This window comes from Nematolebias whitei, chromosome 2, assembly GCF_014905685.2.
Source record: "Nematolebias whitei isolate Nwh7 chromosome 2, NemWhi1, whole genome shotgun sequence".
Classification (NCBI taxonomy): domain Eukaryota; kingdom Metazoa; phylum Chordata; class Actinopteri; order Cyprinodontiformes; family Rivulidae; genus Nematolebias; species Nematolebias whitei.
Window position 1 is genome coordinate 51,245,564 of NC_056499.1, and position 20,287 is coordinate 51,265,850.

Genomic DNA, 20,287 nt, shown 5'->3' on the forward strand with positions numbered 1-20,287 from the left:
CCCCCCCCCCCCCCCATATCTCTGATTTGCTACAACCGTATGTCCCTCCACGTTCCCTGAGGTCAGCGGACCAATTGCTCCTCACAGTTCCAGGAACTCGTCTTAAGCACAGAGGTGACAGGGCCTTCTCTGTAGCAGGACCAAGACTTTGGAACAAGTTACCTCTGCTTGTCAGACTGGCCCCCTTCCTCTTGGTTTTCAAATCCCGTTTAAAAACTCATTACTATTCAGTAGCTTTCAACACCAGATGATCTGTGTTTTGAACCTGTACGCTCCACACTGGTTTGTCATCATATTTATTATCTGCATCGTTTTTATGTCTATATTTTTGATTTACTTCATTTTGTATATTGCTTTGTGTGTTGTCTGTTGTTCTGTCTGTACAGCACTTTGATTGGCCTTGTAGCTGTTTTAAGTGCTCTGTAAATAAAATGGTATGGTATGGTATGTCAAACTGGTTAAAAACCAAAAAAAAGTCCATACTCAATAATCCAGGCATACAATCCAACAATTTTCAGTCAGGTCATCTGGACAGTTTCTTTTTTTGCTGAAACGTTTCACCTTCTATCCAGAAGGCTTCATCAGTCAAGGAAACACACAACACAAAACTGATTCTTCCCCAAAACAGCTTACTCCACAGTGGAACAAACCATGCTGGTACAAACTTCTCACCCTATCTCTAAGGGAGAGTCCAGCTACTCTGCGGAGGAAACTAATTTCAACTGCCTGTATATGCAATCTCATTCTTTCGGTCACTACCCAGAGCTTGTGACCATAGGTGAAGGTAGGAATGTAGACCGACCAGTAAACAGAGAGTTTTGCCTTACAGCTCAGCTCTCTCTTCACCACAACGGATCGGTACAGAGTCCACAATACTGCAGACACTGCACCAGTTCATCTGTCAATCTCATGCTCCATTCTCCCCTCACTCATGAACAAAAGCCTGAGATACTTGAACCCCTCCATTTGAGGCAGAACCTCACCCTTGATCTAGAGAGAGCAATCCACCCTTTTCCAGTTGAGGACCATGGCTTCAGATTTGGAGGTGCTGATTCTCATCCCAGCCGCTTCACACTTGGCTGCGAACCGCTCCAATGAGAAATGAAGATCACGGCACGATGACACCAATAGGACCACATCATCTACAAAGAGCAGAAATGGAACCCTGAAGCCACAGAACCTAAAACTCACGGTCGAAACACGGTCAAATGCCTTCTCCAAATCAACAAAACACATGTAGACAGGATGGGCAAACTCCCATGACCCCTCGAGAACCCTAGTGAGTGTAAAGAGCTGATCCTGTGTTCTACAGCCAGGATGGAACCCACATTGTTTCTCTTGGATCTGAGGTTCGACCAATGATCGGACTCACTTCTCCAGTACTCCTGAGTAGACCTTACCAGGGAGGCTGAGGAGAGTGATGCCCCTATAAATGGAGCACACCCTCCGGCCCCTCTTTTTGAAGAGGGTAACCACCTCTCCAATTTGCCAATCCAGTAGCACTGCCTTCAATCTACACGCGACATTGCAAAGGCATGTCAACCAAGACAGGCCCACAACATTCACAGCCTTAAGGACATCAGGGTGAATTTCATTCACTGCTGGAGCCCTGCCGCCTCGGAGCTTTTTAACTCAGTGACCACACTTATGGATGGATCAAGCCCAAAGTCCTCCGACTCAGCTTCCTCCATGGAAGACGTGCTGGTGGGATTGAGATGGTCTGAGAAGTATTCCTTCCACCTCCCAATGATGTCACTGGTTGAGGTCAACAGCAGCCCACCTTCACTGAATACAGTGTTAGTAAAGTGGTGCTGGAGGTTTCTTCTTTTTAAAAGGGAGTTTTTCCTTTCCACTGTTGCCACTGTGCTTGCTCAGGATGGGAGACTGCAATGAAGCCAAGATTCAACTTGTCTGCTAGATTCCTTAGATAGAGAACTTTACTAATTGGCTTTTATGTATGTGACTGTTTCTGTAAAGTGCCCTGAGACAACTTTGTTGTGATTTGGCGCTATATAAATAAACTGAATTGAATTGAATTGAAAGTGCTGCTTTCCCCTCCTCAGCCATCTGATTGTTTGCCAGAATCTCCTCGGAGCCGAACAAGAGTTGCTGTCCAAGGTCTCACCGAACTCCTCCCACATCTGAGCATTTGCCTCAAAAACAGGCAAGGCTGCAGATTGATTGGCCCTCCGGTATTCCTCAACTGTCTCCGGAATCCCACTGGCCAACAAGGCCCAATAGGACTCCTTCTTCAGCTTGACAGCCTCCCTAACCCAGGGTTTCCACCACCGAGTTCGTGGATGGCTACCGCGAGAAGCATCAACATTCTTGAGGCCACAGCTCAAGGCAACTACCTCAACAAGTGAAACACGGAACATGGCCCACTCAGATTCAATGTCCCCCACCTCGGCTGGGATGCGGTTAAAGCTCTCCTGGAGGTGTAAACTGAAGATCTCTCTGACGGGTTAACAACAAAGTCCATGCTCAATAATCTAGGTATAAAATCCAAGATTTTTCAGTCAGTCATCTGGAAAGTTTCTTTTTTTGTGCTGAAATGTTTCGTCTTCTATCCGGAAGGCTTCATCAGTCAAGGAAACACACAACAAAACTGATTCTTCCCCCAACAGCTTACTCCAAAGTGGAACAAACCAGTTCTGCTTGTGATCAGATGGTCTCTTTGGTACGCCCCTCCTCCATTGCCAGCCCTCTTCCTTGTTGACAGTCTTGTCAAACTGGTTGAAAACAACAAAGTCCATGCTCAATAATCCAGGTATAAAATCCAAGATTTTTCAGTCACATCATTATTTTTTTGTGCTGAAATGTTTTGCCTTCGATCCGGAAGGCTTCATCAGTCAAGGAAACACACAACAAAACTGATTCTTCCCCCAACAGCTTACCCCAAAGTGGAACAAACCAGCTCTGCTTGTGATAAGATGGTCTCTTTGGTACCCCCCACCTCCATTGCCAGCCCTCTTCCTTGTTGACAGTCTTGTCAAACTGGTTGAAAACCAGGTTCTTCTGCCAGGCATTCCCAGCAAACCCTCACTACACATTTGGGTCTACTGGGTCTGTCCGGCATCCTCCCCACCATCTGATCCAACTCACTTCCAGGTGGTGATCAGTTGACAGTTTAGCTCCTCTCTTCACCTGTGTCCAAGTCAAACAGCAAAAAATCAGATGACACGACTATGAAGTCTATCATTGATCTACGATCTAGGGCGTCCTAGTGCCAAGTGCACTTTTGGACACCCTTATGTTCGAACATGGTGTTTGTGATGGACAAACTATGACTAGCACAGAAGTCGAACAACAGAACACCGCTCGGGTTCAGATCAGAGAGGACGTTTCTCACAATCACGCCCCTCCAGGTCACATTTCATTATTCACATGGGCATTGGAAGTCCCCCAGCAGAATAAAGGAGTCCCCAGCTGGCGCACCTTCCAACACCCCTGCCAAGGACTCCAAGAAGGCCAGATACTCCAAACTGCCATTTGGTGCATAGGCACAGACAACAGTCAGAGCCCGTCCCCCCACCCGTAGGCAAAGGGAAGCCACCCTCTCATCTACCGGGGAAAACCCCAACACACAGACACCAAGTCGGGGGGCTACAAGTAGACCCACACCAGCTCGATGCCTCTCCCCATGGGCAAGTCCAGAGTGGAATAAGGTCCAGCCCCTCTCAAGGAGATTGGTTCCAAAGCCCATGCTGTACATCGAAGTGAACCCAACTATATCTAGTCGGTACCTTTCAACCTCATGCACAAGCTCAGGCTCCTTCCCCACCAGAGAGATCACATTCCATGTCCCAAGAGCCAGATTTAGTGAGCCAGGGTCAGAGTGCCAAGGTCTCCGACTTTGGCCATTGCCTTCGGCCACTGCCCATGGCATCACGCACCCGACTTTTACTGTATACCCTTCCTGCAGGTGATGGGTCCAGAGGAAGGCAAACCCATGCTGCTCCTTTGGGCTGAGCCCGACCAGGCTCCATGGGTAGAGACTGGGCTTGCCGACGAGCCCCTCCCCCAGACCTGGCTCCAGGGTGGGGCCCCGGTAACCCACGTCTGGGCAAGGGACACAGAGTTCCTTGCTGTGTCATGTCCATAAAAATCTTCTGAATTGCTTTTTGTCTGGCCTGTCACCTAGGACCAATCTGCCTTGGGAGACTCTACCAGGGACAATTATAATTACCCCTGACAGCACATCTCCTAGGATCATTCAAGCGCACAAACTCTTCCACCATGATAAAGTGGCAATTCAAGGAGGCAGCATTATGGAGGCAAAACACCAACTTGACTCACGGTCATAACCTAACTACATACAGCCCAGAACAGAACAGCTCTTTAAGTAATGAAATATGTACATGTTAGTCCAACCAAAGCTCGGCCACCGGAGTCTGGAGGGTGTTTCACTGAGACTAATAACTGAGTGAGAGGACAAAAACTTGGGGTGGGAATTGTAGAAAAACCATTATATCCCATTTTGAAAGAAAAATGCAGTTACAGATTTATTAATTCTGGTTTCATGGTGGAACAGTTGATGTTTACTGCAGTGTTAACCTAGGCTGATGCCAACTAGTTCAGCTTCAATCAAAGGAACTACACTGGGTCATGTCCTCGTCTGCAGCTGATGTCCTTTAAGTCTCAGGACGTGTCCAACAGCTGCTTTAGAAATTATTTAGAACAAAAACAAGATTAAAAACTTGTTTACCAAGTTTAATGTCTCAATTGGGAACAGAAACAAATTAGTTACACAACTTTTGTGTGGTTAACTATTTGATTAACTGTCTGGTTAAAGGTCTGGTTCACTAGGTGATGATTTGGAGAATGGTCTGGGAATGGTCGGGTTAAAAGTTTGGTGGATGGTATGGTCAGAGGTCTGGTTAATGGTATGGTTGATGGTCTGTTAACTGTTTGATGATCTGGTTCGTTGTCTGGCTATTGGTCTGGTTACATGTCTGGTTGATGGTCAGGTTAACAGTTTGGTGGATGGTGTGGTTAAAGGTCTTGGTAAAGGTCTGGTTAACTAGTTCATGGTCCAGAGAACAGTCTGGTTAATGGTCTAGTTAACTGTTTGGTTGATGGTCTGGTTAATGATCAAGTTACCTGGTTTGGTTACCTGTTTAGTTGATGGTTGGGTTAACAGTTTGGGGACTGGTCTGGGTTAAGGTATGATTAACTAGTTGATGGTCCAGTGAATGTCTACAAAAGTTAAATCTGGTCCTCTGGACATTCAAAAAACAAAACCAAGCAAAACAAAAAAAAAAGTAGAAAAGTTTTGTCTTTCATCTGAAAGACTTCCTCAGTCTGAGGTGCTGTATTCAGCTCAGTCTTATAAAAACAACTTCTCAGAGTGGATCAACCAGTTTTGCTGCTGACAACCAAAACCAGCTGCTCACATGCTCAAGAAGGACCATCAGCCTAACGATGGATCATTAGCACACTGATGGCTGTTTACTATTCACAGAGGGCTGAGTGATACTAGCAATAACAGCATTGTAAGAGGGGGACAGTTGAACCCAGAGGCCTCCACCCCTGTTTAATGATGGACGATTTCTTTTCACAAAGATGGCCTCCTTTACTCCTCTCTCAAACCATCGTTCCTCTCTATCTAGGATGTGAACATCTTTGTCCCTGAAAGAGTGACCGCTGGCCTGGAGATGAGTGTAGATCGCAGATTCCTGGCCTGATGATGTTGATCTTCTGTGCTGGGCCATCCTTTTGATTAGTGGCTGTTTAGTTTCCCCGGTGTAAGACTGATCACAGCCCTCCTGACACTGAACAGCATACACAACATTACTCTGTTTGTGCCGGGGGACTGGATCTTTGGGATGAACCAGTCTTTGCCGTAATGTATTTTGGGGTTTAAAAGCCACTGGGATGTTGTGTTTAGAAAATAAATGTCTCAGTTTTACTGATACCCCCTCAACATACAGAATGACCACTGGTCTGGATCTGGGTTCCTCCTTTTCACCTGTTGGCTGACTGGAGTCCTGTTTGGGTTTTGTTGGATTTCATATTTTATACCTTTTTTATATTTCCTGTCAAGCATTCAAATGTTATGTTATACAAAGTGTGTGTGTCTTTCTTCCAGGGTTGCACTTTATTTATAGAAAATGTTTGCTAATTCTAACTAGTTGACCTTTAAATATAATCTCATAGTAGCTAAGGATAATTTTACAAGTTCACATTTGATATATTACAAGCAATCAAATCAGGCCAAAGAGCAGACTGATTAACATAAATAAAGCTAGAACACAGCTCTTTAATTTAGACAATATAGTTTGACTAAGTAAAATCAAATTAAAAGTATAAAAATGATCCAAATAAAAACACAAAAATAAGTTAGATAATAATTAAGTTATTAATTATTCCTAGAAATAAACAACTTTATTTCAAATCAGTTGGTATCACTAAGGTATAATCACGTTAAACAAACAGTGTTAACAGTTTAAACGCAGACAAAGAAACCAAGATGAATCTGCCTTAAAAACAGAATCACCAGGCCTTCAACAGATATTGAATTAACACCCATGAGGTAGGTAATAACTAATAGTTATTAAATAGTATGTATAAACAATTTTGACACGAATCATTTTGTATCCCTAAAGTATAATAGCAAGTTAAACTTTAAACAAAGCCGATTTCAGTGTACCAAAACTTCTTATCTGAAATATAGACGTTAACGTCCTTGAGGGGGCGGGCTAAGAGTCGTAACCATAGCAACAGAAGCTGAACCAATCAGGAAGCTAGCCTTCTCAAACGGGGATAAAAGGCCGGAAATGACACACGCCCACCGAGCATTTCCGGGAGGCGCACACTGAGACGGTTCGTGCTTTAATGCTCCATTTATATGCATATATCTTATTAATGTAATTGTTTGTCTCTGAATATCTGTAACCCATGTTTTGTCAAATAAATCTTTTATACCGAGGGCGACGTCTCAGCTGTGTTGAACACGACGTGGCAGCCAACCACGACAGTTTCTTCTCTGCTTTCAGGAAGGCACAGTTAGGATATCCACATTGCTCTAGAGCATGTCTTGTGTGGGATTTATCCTTCTGTCTGGCTCCTGAGTTAGTGGGGACGCTGTCTGCTCTGTGGTACAGAGTCCTGATGACTCCTAACTTGTGCTCCAACGAGTGATGGGAGTCAAACTGCAAATACTGGTCTGTGTGGGTGGGTTTGCGATACACCTCTGTTTGCAAATGTCCTCTATCAGAGACTGAGACCTCACAGTCCAAGAAAGCCAACCTGCCATTGTTTACATCTTCTCGTGTGAACTTGATGTATTTATCCACAGAGTTGATGTGGTCAGTAAAATGTTGGACTTCCTGAGATTTAATTTTAACCCTGGTGTCATCAACATACCTGAACCAATGACTTGGTGTGACTTGGTGGTGTTCCTGAAAGGGATGTCAAGTCTCTATTTTCTACCTCCTCCATGTACAGGTTGATAACAATAGGAGAAACTGGAGACCCCATAGCACACAAATGTTTCTGCCTATAATATTGCTCCCCATATGTTAAGTAGGTTGACTGCAGGCACAGTTTCAAGAGTTCACACAGTTGTTCTGTGGAAGGCGTGGTCCTGCTGCTCAGAGTGGTGTCTGATTTTAATCGTAAACTGACTACCTCTACTGCATCATGAACAGGAATGCACGTAAAGAGTGATGTGACATCAAAAGAGACCATTGTTTCATCAGTCTCCATGATGACATCCCTCACCTTATCCACAAAATCCATGGTGTTCTTTATGTGATGTTCTGCGCTGCCAAATAAAGGGATGAGTACAGATGCCAGATATTTGGAAACATTGTACGTGACAGAGTTAATCATGCTAACAATTGGTCTTAAAGGTACACATTGTTTGTGGATTTTTGGTAAACCATACAGACTAAGTGTGGCCTCCCCTGGGTACAGTCTGTGGTACAGAAAACGGTCAATAGCTTTGTCCTGTTCCAAAATTTTGTAGTGAACTCGGCCTCCAACCAAAACCTGTCTCTGAAGACCTTCATGGGACAGGAACTGTTATTTCATTGATTTGAATCCAGAAATACAAATTAGCTCATCCAGAGACTGTTTAATTGTATCCTGAATTAATCAATTGAAAGAACACTCTTCTTTTTATATTATCATTACTATTTTACAATATCTTGATAATCAAAAAGTGTGTTTAGTTCATATCATTTCTAATGTTGAAGTGAACCACTCATTTTAAATCAACTGTGAAACAGTATTAATGATTTTTTTAAACCTCATTTAAATTAGAAATCAAGTTAAATGTCTATTTACAAAGTAATTATGCATTTTGATTTTCTGTCTGAATGAGAATTAGTGATGTTGGTCAAAAGTAAGAGACAGTCAGAAAAGAAGTTATTAGAACGGGCTGTATTGTTTTTAAACCTAGCAGACGGTAAAAGAGTAACACTGGCATCTGCGTTGTCTCACTTCGCCATAACATTTCTCTGTCTGTACTAAACATTCCTAAACATTCCTGAACTCTCTGTTGACTTTTAATAACCCTCTGACATCACTAGAACCACCCCCTGTTGGTTGTTTCAACCAATCAGGAAGTATTAAGTGACCGGAAGTGAGAACTCTTTAAAAGTCGACACTTCCTGGATCTATCCAGTCTACTCAGTCTACTGAGTCTACTCTTGGAGTTCTCTTGATGGAGTCTTCTCAAGCTTTCTGGAGTGTTCCACTCCTGAGTGGGATCTCTGACGGAGTCACAGCGACTGGCTGTGAATCCACCCGAGTGTAACGCCTCCAACTTCGAAGGGAGCTGAGCCTGTTTGTTGAACGGAGTAAATCGACACGACTTCTGACGATGACCAGCCACTCTAACCGGAGACGCTGGAAGGTAGCGTTGAAATGGACCCGACACCGGAGCTGATTTATCTACTGCGAAGGTAACGAGTCGTCACGCGGTAAGTGTACCGGAGGTTTGAGCTGGTGATTGAAAGAAGCGTGCCAATTCTGATCAACAACATACACCTCTCTTCACCCATCTCTTCTTTTAACCTCTAAACTCCTTCCTTTAAACTCTTCTATTTTGCCAGTAATCTAGATGCGTTCAGAAATGTCTTGTTGTCTTATTAGTAAAGCGTGCCAAGTTTTATTAATCAGAACCAGATCAGCTAATCAAGTGTACGTTTTGATGTTAAATTTTGATTCTGTTAAATAAATGACCGCATTTATTCTGATGGGTCAAAGGAAAATTAACGTCTCTTGTCACTGATTAAACAATCCTCACAGTTACCTCGTCACATGGCATTAATTTAACTCAAAAAAGAAAGAACCCGTTATATTTAAATAATTGGTGGTGAAGGTACAGCGAAGCTGCACCCCATATTTGGTGGGACCGTACGTGTTTTAAATAACACATTTGGTGGGACCGTATGTCCACAGCAAAGCTGTCCTTGACACACTACAGTTTGGTGGCCTCGTACGGGTTTCTAAAGAGATAAATTCCTCCATCTCCTCTTTAAACCCCCACCTTTTACAATTTTCAGGCAATCTATCAACTTCTTCTTGTAACCACTTCCTGAATCTCTTTTCAGAGGTTCATAAGTGTTTAAGTCACTAAGGAGTGTCATAACTTTCTCATGATTGTCTTTCTGGTTCAAAATCATTGTGCACCTTCCTTTGTCTGCTGGTATAATTATTATGTTTTTGTCTTTGCTAAGAGTTGTGAGTGCATCCCTCTCCTCTCTACTGATGTTGGAAGGTGGTGGTTTGGCATTGCTGAGGCAGGCTGAAATTTTGATTCTGAGTTTCAGCCAGTGGTCATAGTGAGGGGGTATCAGAAAAACCGAGACATTTATTTTCTAAACACAACGTCCCAGTGGCTTCTAAACCCCAAAATACATTACGGCAAAGACTAGTTCATCCCAAAGATCCAGTCCCCCGGCAAAAACAGAGTAGTATTGTGTATGCTGTTCAGTGTCAGGAGGGCTGTGATCAGTCTTACATTGGGGAAACTAAACAGCCACTGGCCAAAAGGATGGCCCAGCACAGAAGAGCAACAACATCAGGCCAGGACTCTGCCACTCATCTCCAGGCCAGTGGTCACTCTTTCAGGGATGAAGATGTTCACATCCTGGATAGAAAGGAACAATGGTTTGAGAGAGGAGTAAAGGAGGCCATCTTTGTGAAAAAAAACCGTCCATCGTTAAACAGGGGTGGAGCCTCCGGTTTCAACTGCCCCCCTGTTACAATGCTGTTATTACTAGTATCACTCAGCCCTCTGTGAATAGTAAACAGCCATCAGTGTGCTAATGATCCATCGTTAGGCTGATAGTCCTTCTTGATCATGTGAGCAGCTGGTTTTGGTTGTCAGCAGCAAAACGGTTGATCCACTCTGAGAAGTTGCTTTTATAAGACTGAGCTGAATACAGCACCTCAGACTGAGGAAGTCTTTTGATGAAAGACGAAACGTTTCTACATTTTTTTTTGTTTTGCTTGGTTTTGTTTTTTGAATGTCCAGAGGACCAGATTTTACTTTTTTATATTTTTCTACCTGGATTATTGAGCATGCATCAGGAGGTCCAGTGAAAGGCCTTGTTAATGGTCTGGTTAACTGTTTGGCTGATATTCTGGTTAATGGTCTGGTAAACTAGTTGATGGTGCAGGAAACAGTCTGGTTGATGGTCTGGTTAACTGTTTGGCTAATGCAACAATTCAATCAGGTCATCTGCACAGTTTTGTTTTTGTGCTGAGACGTTTCGTCCACCATCCAATGGACTTCTTTAATCTGAGGAACCACCAAACAAAACTGATTCTCCACCAACAGCATACTCCAAAGTGGAAAAGAAACCATCCAGATGACCTGACTGAACATTGTTATATTGTATACATGGATTATTGAGCATGGACTTTCGTGTTTTGAACCACTTTGACATGGCTGTCTCAGAGGGGTTGACAAAGGAGAGGGCAGGCCCCGGAGGAAAGGGCAGGCCCCAGAGACTGTCTTAGCACCAGCAAACTGTTTTTTTCCACTTTGGAGTATGCTGTTGGTGGGTAATCAGTTTTGTTTGGTGGTTCCTCAGATTGAAGAAATCCGTTGGATGAAGGATGAAACATCTCAACACAAAAAAGAAACCGTCCAGATGACCTGACTGAACATTGTTGGATTTTATACCTGGATTATTGAGCATGAACTCTGGTGTTGCTATTGGTTCGGTCAATGGTCTGGTTAATGGTATGGTTAATGGTATGGTTAATGGCTTGTTTAACTGCGGTTAACTGTTAATGCTATGTTTGATGATCTGGTTAATTATCTGGTTAATGATATGCGTAACGGACTGTAAATTATTTAAAATAAATTGTATAAATTGTTTAAAATGAATTTCCAAATTGTGCAGATTGTTTATAGATGTTTGTCTGTTTTGATTAGCTGTGTTGGTTGTTCATAAATATTTTGTTTTGATTTTATGGTATTTGTAGTTTACAATTAGGTTTTTTTTGTACCTCACAAGATGCCATAGCCAATAAGGGCCAGGCCAGCATTATAAAAGCTGGCAGCAATCAGTGTAGTAATTAATGGATGAAAAACAACTGTCAGCAGGACTTAAATGTTTGTGTCAATTAAACAAAGACAAATCTATGCTTTTCATCTCCCCGATGAAAGCAGCGAGGTACATTTTGTTCGTTTATTTGTATTATGAGCACATGTTTTGCATCTAAATGTTTGTATATATTTTAGTTTTCATGGTGATCCTGACAGAAGAGAAAGTAAAGAATCTGAAAAATTACCCATCGAGGCTGCGCTGAATATTGTTCAAGACCTGGGGGGCTGCTACAATATGGTTAATGGTATGGTTGATGTTCTGGTTAACTGTCTGGTTAATGGTCTAGTTACCTATTTGATTGGTCAAGTTCTGTCTCATTAACAAGCCATTTTACCTTATGGACCAACTGGGTTTATTGGTTCTGGCAGCATCAGATTGTGTCCCTGTTTTCCGATGCTGTAGATGAACTACAAAACAGACCAACATCAAGTAAAACTACAGAACTCAGTGACAACAAATTGGGCACCTGGTTTAAACATTGATTAAGAAAGTGAAAGTGTGTGTGTGGATGTATAATGGCCTCCTGGGGAAGATTAGGGTCACAGGCAGTCATCTCTGATTGGATCTGACACTCAGCCAGCCACACCACTAAGAACAGTGAGGTAGAGGTGGTGGGGTCAACCTAAAGTAAAACATGAACTAATGATTAAGGTTGGTTTGTTTTTCAATCTGCACACAGTTTCATGTTCATGCTGAGCCCTTACACTCAGGCTCACAGAAGTTGTTTTTTTATTGGTAGTTACAGCCAACAGAGTTTAAAAAAATGCAATCTATCTACATGTATAACTCAAGCAGCTTTTCTGGCATTGAGCTATAAGTTAATGTGACAGCAGCAGGAAGTCATTCATAACACAAACCCCAAGTGCTACTCTTTATGCAGCATCTTTGTTTAAACTTTAGCATTATTTGTTGGAGTCAACCTCGTTTGTCAGTTAATGAAATAACGTGAACCAGGGGACAGATTTTAATGAAACATCCATCCATCATCTTCCGCTTGTTCCAGAGTCAGGTCGCATGAGCAGCAGCTTGAGCAGGGAGGCCCAGACATCTCTTTACAGCCACCTCTTCCAGCTCTTCAAAGAGGATTCCAAGACCAGCCAAGAGACACAGTCTGTCCAGCGTGTCCTGGGTCTTCCCTAGGACATGCCCCCATGGTCTCTTCCTTAGGGAGGCATCCAGGGAGCATCCTTTCCAGATGACCGAACCACCTCAACGGGTTCTTCTTGATATGAAAGAACAGCAGTTCTAATCCGACTCTCTCCTGGATTACTAAATGTCTCATCTATCTCTAAGGGAGAGTCCAGCTACCCTGCAGAGGAAACCCATTTGGACTGCCTGTTCCTTTGATTTCATTCGTATGGGTCGTTACGCCCCCAGGTCTAGGGGATCAGGGGGTGTAGCATAGAATGTGTCCAGAGAAAAAAAAAGATGGAGTTTTAAAAGGGGTTTTATTACAAAGAAAAGGTTCCACTGACAAGACAGTACACTTTAACCCAATTAAGAGGCAAAAAACCTTTGGACTAACAAAAATATACTAAAGTGGCTCAAGTGCAGCCTCAACAATTAAATAACTAAACCAAAAATAAGCAAACAAATCAGTCTAATCCAGACTCAAAACTACTCAAACAAAAAAACATTACAGGCTCATCAAACTTTCCAAATACAAGTTTCTGGATCGAACAACCAGAGTCAGTCAGATTCAAGCACAAACTGGAGCACAGCCAAAAGGGTTCCTCAGTACACAATACTCTAAAAGCTGCGCCAAACAGTCCTCAAAAGGCTACAACTAACAAAGTGGGGGTCGGCTGTACAAAGCCTCTTCCTAAAGCTGCCCCACTGAAGGAATGATTCCAGGAGCCTTTTATAGGGTGCAGGTGGACCTCATCATCATCTGATTGGCTTGGTGATCTCCTGCTGGTCCAGTGGGGTTGTCGCTCTGCAGCCTCCTGGCAGCCAATCAGCTTAGTGTGCTCCCACATGTGAATCTGCATGAACAAAGAGAGAGACTGCACAGCCTCTAGGTAACATGGGTTCTACCCAGAGTTCCTAATCATAAATGGGGGTAGGGACGTAGACCAACTGGTAAACAAAGAGCTTCACATTGCAGCTAAGCTCCCCATTTACCTCCACACACAGGCACAGAGGCTGCAATGCTGCAGAAGCTGAACTATTTGATCTATTGATCTCACACCAGTCTTTCTTTACCCATGAACAAAACCTTGAGATACTTGAACTCCTCCACTTGAGGCTGCGCCTCACCCCTAGAGGACAGTCCACCCTTTTCTTACTGAGGACCATGGCCTCAGATCTGGAGGTGCTGATCTTCATCCCAGCTGTTTTCACACTCTGCTGCTATGAACCACTCGAGTGAGAGCTGAAGATCACGGCACAATGACGCCAACAGGACCACATCATCTGAAAATAACAGAAAATGAAAAAAAAAAAATCCTGAGTCCACTGAACTGGACTCCCACCGCCTCCTGGCTGCACTGAGAAATTCTGTCCATAAAAGTTATGAACATAATCTGTGACAACGGCCAGCCCTGGTGGAATTCAACTCCTACTCTGAAGGGTTTTGATTTACTGGGGGCTATTCAAATCAGACTCTTGCACCTTCTGTACAGGAACTGAATGGCCCGGAGCCATGTAAAACTGTTAATGTATCTATTGGATGTACATCTACAACTAATTAATTTTGGAAGTGAACTCAATTCAAGATGACAGTGACAGCTAATCCACATTAGCTGACATCAAAAGGATTATAATTTAGTTGGTTTGCAGATATTGAGCTAAGATTTGATGCAGTAGTAGTGTCAGGGTTTTCAAGGCAGATCAGGACAGGAGAACCCAGTTGCGCAGGCAGGACTCAAGAGGCAGATGTATAAAATAAAATGCTTTTAATAATAATAAGAATAATAAATCAAAAGGCTGACATGGCAGCAAAACTTACAACATGGACTCAAGAACAGGATCAGACAGGCAGGACAGGACAGGCAATACCCAACGACGAACCGACAATGACAGAACTGACAGACAGACTTTATATACACACAACCAGGACATGACACAGGTGACGATAATCAGACAATCAATACAGACACAAGGGAGAAAAGACAGGGGGAAGGCCCACTAGATGGTGCCATCCCTACAAGTAGCTGAGAGTCATTCACAACACATACTTTGATCTATCACTTTGTGATACAGTATGAGTTTGAATAACAATATTTACAATGTTATTCTTAACTGTCATCTGTCATCCTTAGATTATTTCAGTGTAAAACTACAATTAAAGGTAGGAGAGATGACTAGCTTTCATTTTAAAGATGAGTTGAATTTTTCAAAGGATTGTGGCATTTTACAACATCATCATTTCAATTCAGTTCAGTCTATTCATATAGCAGCAAGTCACAACTGAAGTCATCTCAGGGCACTGAACAAATACATTCACATAAAAAAACAATTAGTAAAATTGTAAGATTGTATACCTGGATTATTGAGCATGGACTTTGTCAATTAGTAAAGTTCTCCAATGAAGCAGCAGATTGTGTTGAATCTTCACTTCATCACAGTCTCCCATCCTGAGAAGGCACAAAGGAGACAGTGGAAAGAAAAAACCTATTTTTAACAAGAAGAAACCTCCAGCAGAACCAGGCACAGGACAAGCGGCCATCTGCTTCGACTGGCTGTTTGAGAGGACGGGAAGGAGGAACAAACACAGAATGACAGGTTCAGATGTATTTACTATAGAAAGACACAAAACATTTTAAGATAGAAATAATTACAAATACAAACAGGTAGATCACATTCATACACTGATGGGACACACATCAGAGGCAATGAGGGGTTCACTGTTTTGCCCAGGGACACTTGGCATGTGACAGCTGGCGGATTCAAACCCCAACTCTTGCATTGGAAGACGACTGCTCTAACCACTCAGCCACAGCTGTGAACAGCTGTGTATAACTTGTTTCATCACCCATCACTCCAACTTTGTCGTATGAAAATACCATACCATACCACTTTATTTATAAAGCACTTAAAACAACTACAAGGCCAACCAAAGTGCTGTACAGACAAAACAACAGGTAACACACAAAGCAAATACAAAATTAAGTGAATCAGAATATAGACATAAAAACGATGCAGATAATGACGACAAACTAGTGTGGAGCATTCAGGATCAAAACACAGATCATCTGGTGTTCTTGAAAACCGAGAGGGAGGGGGCCTGTCTGACAAGCAGAGGTAACTCGTTCCAGAGTTTTGGTCCTGCTACAGAGAAGGCCCTGTCACCTCTGCGCTTAAGACGAGTTCCTAGAACTGTGAGGAGCAACTGGTCCGCTGACCTCAAGGAACGTGGTGGGACATACGGTTGTAGCAGATCAGAGAGATGGGGGGGGCAAAACTGTTCAGTGATTTGTAGACATACATGAGTATTTTGAACTGGATTCGAAGGTGAACTGGTAACCAGTGCAGTGAGGCCAAAACTGGTGTAATGTGCTCTCTTTTGCCTGTACTGGTTAAAAATCAGGCTGCTGCATTCTGGACCAGTTGTAGTCGTGCAATGGAGGTCTGAGTGATACCAAACAGGAGTGAATTGCAGTAATCAAGCCTAGATGTAATGAATGCATGTTTTACTGTCTCCAGGTTCATTTTGGACAATATGGGCTTCAGTGTAGACAGCCACCTCAGTTGGAAGAAGCATGATTTAACAATCATGTTTACATGATTGTTAAGCTTCAGGGAAGGGTCCATTATCACGCCCAGATTAGTGACTCTTTGTTTTTCTGACAGGGTTAGAGCGGAGAGGTCGATACAGTGGTTTGTGATCGTGTCGTTGGGAGGGAACAACATGACTTCAGACTTCTTTTCATTGAAACTCAAGAAGCTTAAAGCCATCCAGTCCCTGATGTCAACCAGGCAGTTGAGCAGCGGTTCAATAGAGCATGTACCATTGTGTCTTAGGGGGAAGTAAATGTAGATGAACATATGCATGATATATTCATAAATTAAACTGATTCTTTCATTTTTCTGGACTGTATAATGACGTGCATTGAATTTAATTAAATGTGGACGGAAACGTGTTTATCTTTGACTCACCAACGACAGTGGGTCATTTATTTAAAAACGATTTAAACACATCACACATTTACATTAATTGGCAATTGATTTCAACAACAACACTTATTTAGCAAGTTTTACAAGGATTAACCATACGGCGATGGTTGAAAAACTTCACAACAGACATTTCTGAAAATATCTGGATTAATTTGCTAGCAGATAGAAGAGTTTAAAGATGGAAAATGAAGTTTAAGTTGAGAGAGATGGGGAGGGAATTTGTCTGTTATACCAGAACAGCACGCTCCTTCTAGACCAGCTTGACCCACGGTACACTTTGGTTGGGATCGACTCTTTACCTTTGCAGATGATAATTTCAGCGTTGGTGTAGAGCTTTCCTTTCAACTCTTCCAGCGTCTCCGTAAGAACAGCTAAACCTCAGGAGTCGTGAGATCATCCAGAACAGACATTTCATAATTCCCCTGATCTTCTCTCGTTCAGCTTGATTTTCTTCCTCCACCATCCTGAATTCCAGCCTTCTGAACTCTGGAACTGCCTCGGAACCAACTCACAGCATTCTCTCAGCGTTCTCCTCAGCGTTCTTCCTAGAACTGCCGAGAACTTCTCAGAACTACTGAGCTCTCCAGAACTCGACAGGAGCTGGAACCTCTTCTGAACTAGGAAGTGTTGCACCTTTTAAAAAGGGTCACTTCCGGTTCATTTGAGGACTTTCTGATTGGTCGGTTGGACCAACAGAGGTGTGTTTTTGTGATGTAAGGTGTTATTAAAAAGTCAAGGAAAAAGATTAGATTGTTTAAGAACAGACAGAAGATATTATGAAGAACTCAGACTTCGTGGAGTCAATTCTCTAGTATCTTCCTGTAAAAGTTAAACATGACATTTCTTTTTCAGTAAACTTGCAGTTGACCGAAACTTGAACTTTGACCAACTTACACAACTTGCTCATTTCAGACAGACGATCAAGAAATTGAATCATTACTCTGTAACATATTCTAACTTGATTTCCACTTTGAATGAGGATTAAAAATCGTTATTACTATTTCACAGTTGATTTAAAAATGAGTAGTTCACTTCAACATTTAAAAATGGTTTGAACTAACACACTTCGATTATCAAAACATTTGTAAAATAGTAATGATAATAGAAAAAGAGAGTGTTCTTTCAATTGATCAGTGCAGGGCACTTAGAAAGTCTTCTGGATGGACTTAAATCAATGAAATACAGTTCTTGTCCCAGGAAGGCCCCTCAAGACCAGAATTTAACCTCAGGCCTAGTTCACTACAGTCCCCCCTTTGGAAATCATCGCCTGTCCATGGGGATGAATTCTAACATGAACTTACGCCTTCGAATGTCCTTGAGCTTGATGTAATCCAGCAAGGAAAACAAAAGTCAAAGGAGGTAATTCCACAATGTTCTTGGTAATTCCATTGTGTTGATGGTAATTCCATAATGTTCTTGGTAATTCCATTGTGTTGATGGTAATTCCATTGTAGCAATGCTTTAACCCCTTGGAAACAGAGTCTGTAATCCATTGGATAAAGTCATATAATCCACAACGGTAAATCTACAACGAATGGAAGTGTTGATTGATCAGCATACAGAGGGGTTCCCTTGGATTGAACTGAAGATGCGGCCACTGGATGAAGAGTGGAGACCAACGTCAGGATTGCAGGTCTCCTCCAGCGAAGGTCGTCTCTGGGCAACGTCCAAGGTGCCGTTCTGGTTCAATGTGTCATGCAATTATGTGGTTTAAGGTGGGCTTATGAAGGGGATTTTACATAAGGCCTTAAACTATATGCACCTGGTGTGTAAGCTATTATGGTTGGGAACAGCTACAGCTACCAGTTAAGGGATGGAACATGCTGAAAAGGGTAGTAATAGGGATTTATACCTATAGAAGAGTGTTCCAAACTATTTTTCCATTCCTAACTTGGTTTAAGTTAGCTTTACATGGCAAAATATAGTTTGGTTCAATTGTCTGTTGTCTTTTAGATGAACGACTTGAGATTGGGTGTTTGGTTTCCCCATAAATATTTTTGGAAGTCTATGGCGAGACTCATCAAAAAGAATTAGCTATCCCCCCGAATAGAATTGTTCGAGTAGGTTCGGCTTAAGCGTTGTGAGATCAATGTAGATTATGGTACTTAAGGTAGCAATAATCTACAGTGACTCCGCAAAGATTACATTTTAACAAATGAACTGCATGTTGGCCTAGTTAGAGGCCTCTTAGTCTCTAACTCAACTACACACAAAGTTCATTCTTACTTGGGGTGTTCAGAAACAATACCAAAAACCAATTAAACGATGTCTCAACATCGACAAAAACAGTGACTAAGCAACCAGTAAAACAACGTTTCAACATTGACAAAAGCAGTGATTAAGCAACTAGAAAACGACGTTTCGGTGCGTCACTCACTCTGAATGTCAGATTTGCTCACGTTATCGCGTCTGGTAGCATTATCCTAACTGGCGTCACCCCCCTTCGGTCATGGGAGACCGCGAACACGGGTGAGGACGTCGCTCCTTGAGCTAAAGTTAGGCTGTCCTTGAGTAGTTTTAACTGTTTGCGCAGCTGAAAGAGGACTTTAAGGTCTGGATTGGAATCCAGTTCACTTTTTGATGGAGTGTATTTGTCTGGGTCAGTCAGATACAGTATCATCGAGTTAATTGCAGGATCATCCAACTTCTGAAGTTGGATGATGTCTGGGTCAGGTGAAAATGACTTTTCATATTTTAAAAGAACTTGGCGAATTTTGTCTCTTTCTTCATCAGATGTCAGAGTGTCGGCTTGGGCGACCACCTGTTCAATCTGTGATGAGACTGATAAGGGTTCTTGCTCCTTGGGGAGCTCCAACGAATCCTTTTCTGAGTCGTTGGACCTGTCTATGGGTAAGACACCATAGGTTTGAGGTCCTTGGTCGACGTCATTGGTTGAGAAAAGAGCTATGGCCTGTGTTGGTTTTGTTAACCATACTGGCCCAGTTTCTTGACTCGGTACCAGGTTATCTGGGAGTCCTCCCAGAACTGGAATGCCTAGTTCAACATCATGAAAATCAGGTTCTGAGTGTTCAGCTTGCGATGACTCATCATCGTTTGTGTGTGAGTTTACCCCCCCTTCGTCCGATGAGGGGTTGTTGGAGGCAACGACAGCAATGTCTTGGTGTGTTCCACTGACATCTGTAATGTTGTCATTCGCGCACTCAGATGTAATAGTGATCACATCACTGCATAGTGCTCCTGGTTGGTTTCCCTTGTCAGTTTGTTTCAAGTTTTCTAACAACCTGCGTATTTCCTCTGTCTCTTCCGAGCTCAGAGGTGTAGGGCCTTGTTTCTGGAACTTTTGTGATTTCTTTGCCTTGGTTCGCTTCGTCCGAGGTGGGGGACAGCTAGGTACGTCTTTTGGGGGTTCCTTTTCGGACTTCCCCTGATAATATGGGTCACTTTGGTTCCCATATCTTTGCGTTCTACGCACACCCCATTTACGATAATCACGTTCATCCTCTGAAAGAGGAGCTTTTTTGTCCCAGCGTGCACCTTCATGACGCGGTTTGTTAGTTTGAACAGACTGTTTTTTCTCGCCTTTTTTAGGAGGAGGCGGCGAGGCACGCCGTCCTTCCAGTTCTAGATAGAGGGGT